We start from the raw sequence: 5,127 nt of genomic DNA on the forward strand, positions 1-5,127 counted from the left end.
AAGAATGCCTATGGATATTGCAAGATTGTAGGGTGAGGTCCTAAAAGACAGTTCCATCTTCATTCCGGTTTGGTCTTGTTCTCTTCTACTATGAAACAAAGCAATTTACATCGATTTTTTATTTATGAAACAATAGTGAGGGCATTTGGGGGTCTTTGGTGGGTCTCAATAAGTTTTGACTCTCTGGGTATCTTATGCTTACTTTCCAGAAGGAAGTCCATAAAACTCAGAATAAAACCTCTTTACACATCATGTAACTGTGCTGTGCCTGAGAGTTGCCTCCTGTAAGTAAATAAAGCCATATTGATTTCTCCTGGGCAATGCAATCTATTTTGTGGAATTTTCTCTCATCTAGTTCAATTCCCTGCATGGATTTTCAGGGTAGCTGTTTTTCATCATGGCTGAGAATAGGACTGGCTGGTTGGAAATGCAGGTAGCTACCATGAAGATATACCACAACACTGAGTGTATTATTTATAATGTTTAAGTGTAGAGTCATAGAAAAAAAGTATCATCCATAGCACTTGTCAGTATTGCTATTAAGGCAAAAGCTTACAGGTTCTAAGGCAGAGAATGTAGAAGAAGTAAGGATAGAAGTGTCTGAATTATCCCCACATATTATATATACGTGATGAATTTCCTAAGGAGAGCCACAGTCTACCAATAGTACTTACGAGGTTGTTCTGGTTAGAACAACTTCTACCCAGGGTTACATAGTGTATATATAGCCTTTGCTCTCAAGAACCATACTACCAAGGAAATAATTATTGTATTCTTATATTAAAAATATAAGGAGTTAGAGTTTTGTAGTACTTAATGCTTATGTGTTTGTGCACTTATTAATTCCTCTATTATTTGACAGCTTGGAATGTGCCAGCCATTTTGTGGACTAAAGACATGAATAAGACACAGCCCTTATCATCAGGAATCTCAAGATCAAGTAGGAAAGCTATGACACAGACATCAATATTTCTAACAAGTCACACTGTGATAGGTAGATGAATAAATAGATAAAGATTGATGGATGATAGACAATTGATAAATGAGATACATAGATAGATAGGTAGATGGATGGATAGATAAGTAGCTGGATAATAAGGTAAGTAGATATCAATGACTTAGATGTTTTCAATCTCTTAGGGTAAAAGCAGGGCCTCAAGGCCTACATGGCCTATCTTCCTGCAATTCCCTGACACCATATGCTCTCCCTATCTTGTTTCTTGTTTTTGACATACAAAAAAACGTATGCATAATATATACAACTGATGGTAGATACCTGTGAAATTATCACCACAATCTATGCCATAAACCTATCGCTTACCTTTGAAAGTTTCTTCCCACCCTCTTATTTTTTTTCTTGTGATGAGAAGATTTAAGATCTACCCTTTTAGCAAAATTCTAAGTATATGTTACAGTACTAACTATAGTCACCATGCTGTACAGTATATCTCTAGAACTAATTCAACTTTCATAACTCAAACTTTGTACTCTTTGACTAATAACCTTCCTGGTTCCCCCTACCCCAGCCCCTGGCAACCACCATTTCACTCTCTGCTTTTATAAATTTGACTATTTTAGATTCATTATCTCAGTGGTATTATGTAATATTTGTCTCTCTGTATTAATTTTATTTCACTTACCGTAATGTTTTCCAGGTTCATTCATGTTGTTACAAAGGGCAGGATTTCCTTTAAGATTGAATAATATTCCATTGTGTATACATACACCACATTTTCTTTATCTAGTCATCTGTCAGTAGATGTATAGGTTGCTTCCATGTTTTGGCTATTGTGAATAATGCTGCAAGGAACATGGGAGTGCAGATATCTCTTCGAGATTTTGGTATCAATTCTTTGGATATATACCCAGAAGTGAGATTGCTAGATAATATGGTAGTTCTAGCTTTAGTTTTTTGAGGAACTTCCATCCTGTTTTCTATGATGGTTGCATCAATTTACATTTCAACCAACAGTGTATGAGAGTTCTCTTTTTAACATGTCCTTGCCAACATTTATCTTTTTCCTTGATAAAAGCCATTTGTATTCTCTTCCATTAATCTATGTCTGTTTTTATGCCAGTACCATACTGTTTTGATTACTGTGGCTTTGTAATATATTTTGAAATCAAGAGGTATGATGCCTCCAGCTTTTTTCTTCTTGCTTGAGAGTGCTTTGACTATTCAGAGATGTGAGGTGATATTTCATCGTGGTTTTGATATGCATTTTCCTGAGAATTAGTGATACTGAGCATCTTTTCATATATCTGTTGGCCATCTATGTCATTAGAGAAATGTCTAGTTCCTTTGCTCACTTTTTAACTGGGTTATTTTATTTTATTTTTTGCTATTGGTTGTATGAGTTCTTTCTTTATTTTGGATATTAACCCTTTATTAGATATATGGTTTGCAAATATTTTCTTCCATTCTGTAGATTGCCTTTTTTATTTCGTTGATTGTTTTTCTTATGTGGCGAAGCTTTTTAGTTTCATGTAATCACACTTGTCTATTTTTGGTTTTGTTGCCTATACTTTTGGTGTCATATCTAAGAAATGTCTAGAAGCTTTTCTCCTGTGTTTTCTTCTAAGATATTTATAGTTAGGTCTTATGTTTAAGTCTTTAGTCCATATTGAATTGATTTTTTTTTGTTGCATGGTGAGAGATAAAGATTTAATGTTACACTTTTGTGAAGACTCTTTTTCCACTATGTATTTTTGGCATCCTTGTCAAAGATTAGTCAATCCTATACATGTGAATATATTTCTGGCCTCTCTATTCTGTTCCGTTGATCTGCATTTTTAAGTCAGTACCATACATTTTTGATTACTGTAACTTTGTAATGTGTTTTGAAATCAGGGACTGTAATGCTTCCAGCTTTCTTGTTCTTGCTCAAGATTGTTTTGGCTACTCAGGATCTTTTGTGGTTCCATTTGAATTTTAGGATTTTTTTTTTTATTTCTGTAGAAAATGGTATTGGAATTTTTATAGAGATTTCATATAATCTATAGATTACTTGGAGTTAGTATGAACATTTTAACACTATTCTTCCAACCTGTAAACATGGAATGTTTTTCTGTTTACTTGTGATTGCTTTAATTTCTTTCATCAGTGTTTTATAGTTTCCAGTTTATAAGTCTTTCACATCCTTGGCTAAATTTATTCCTAAACATTTTATTTATTTTTTTTTAACACTATTGTAAATGGGACTGCTTTCTTTATTTCCATTTTGGATAATTTCATTGTTCATGTAAAGAAATGCAGCTGATTTCTGTACATTGATTTTTGTATCTGGTAACTGCTGAATTTATTAGTTCTAACAGATTTTTTTCATGATTTTTAGGGGTTTCTAAATACAGGATTGTCATTTGCAAACATAATTTTACTTCTGTCTTCTGATTTGTACTTCTTTCTTCTGTTCACCATTGAATATAAGGATAACTGTAGGCTTTTGTATATCATCTTTATTGTGTTGAAGTAAGATCCTTGTATACCTAATTTGTTGAGTTACTTTCATAAAAGCATGTTGAATTATAGTAAATGATTTTTCTGCATCTATTGAGATGACGTGATTTTAAAAAAAAATTCTTCGTTCTGTTAATGTGATGTTTCACAGATATTGTTTTGTGTATGTTGAACTACCTTTGCATGCCAGGAGTAAATCCCACTCTCTTGGTATATGATCCTTGTAATGTGATGCTGAATTCACTTTACTAATATTTTGCTGAGGATTTCTGCGTCCATGCTTATCAGGGATATTGGGCTGTAGTTTTCTTTTCTTGTAGTGTCTTTGGCTTTCGTATCAGGATGATGTTGGCCTCACAGAGATTTTGGAAGTGTTCCTTTTTTATATTTTTAGAAGAGTTTAAGAAATATTAGTATTCTTTTTCAAATTTTGGTAGAATTCACTTTTGAAGCCACATGGTTCTGGGCTTTGTTTGTTGTTGGAAGGATTTTGATGACTAATTCAATGTCATTATTTGTTACTGGTTTCTTTAGGCTTTTCTATTTCTTGGTTCAGTCTCTCATGTTTCTAGAAAGTTATCCATTTCTTCTAGGTCATCCTATTTGTTGGAGTATATAGCAAATCCTCAAATAATGTCATTTTGTTATAATGTTGACAAGAAAAGAAAATTGATTCCTGTTTGTGGAGTTTGCATGTTCTCCCCATGTCTGTGTGGTTTTTCTCTGGATACACTTGTTTCCTTCCACATCCCCAAATGTGCACATTAGGTTAATTCATGTGTCTAAATTGCCCCAATATGAGTGAGTGTGTGTGTGTGTGTGTGTGTGTGTGTGTGAGTGTGTGTGTGTCCTGTGATGGAATGGCCAGTATCCTGCTCTACTCCCTGAGCTGCTGGGATAGGCCCCAGACAGCTGCAACCTGGAATAGGCAACATGGAAAATAATTATCTTGTTTTTATTAATCTTTCTTAAATGCATGTATAGCTCATATTTATTTCAATGTTTAATATTAAAGTGTTTTGGGGTCTTTATTAGAAATTTGTTGATATTTTTGTGAAATATGCTATGGAAACTTAACTGTTGTATATATCAGTCAGCCTATGATAAAGCTGGTTTCATTATATATGTTTCATGCAGTTTCTAAGAAACTATTAAAGACGTTAAGTGAAGACTTACTGTAATTATTCATAATAGTGCCTTACAATCTTTTTTTTATTTCTGTGGCATCATTTGTAATGTTCCCTCTTCCATTTCTTATTTAGCCTTCTCTCTTTTTTTCTTGGTTTAGTTAAGGTGTTGTCAATTTTGTTTATTCAAAGAACTACTCTTTGTCAATTTTTTTTCTATTCTGTTCTCTATTTTATTTATTTCTGCTTTAGTCTTAATTTCCTTCATTCTGCAAACTTCAGGCTTAGTTTGTTCTTTTTCTAGTTTCTTGAGGTGTAATATAAGGTTGTTTACTTGTTATTAGTTTATTAATATAGGCTTTATCTTAACTTCCCTGTTTGTACACGTTTTTCTTTTTCTTTCTTTCTATTTTTTTTTTTTGATGTCTAATCTTATTTGTTATTCTTAGAAAATTTATTTTTAACTGGACCCAGAGGTAGAAGCTCTCAGAGAGGACAGCCTGTGTCTCTTGGAAATCTGTTCCTGGCATTTCTCTTTGGCCT

The sequence above is a fragment of the Pteropus vampyrus genome, unplaced genomic scaffold (genome assembly GCF_000151845.1).
Source record: "Pteropus vampyrus isolate Shadow unplaced genomic scaffold, Pvam_2.0 Scaffold1, whole genome shotgun sequence".
Taxonomy (NCBI): Eukaryota; Metazoa; Chordata; class Mammalia; order Chiroptera; family Pteropodidae; genus Pteropus; species Pteropus vampyrus.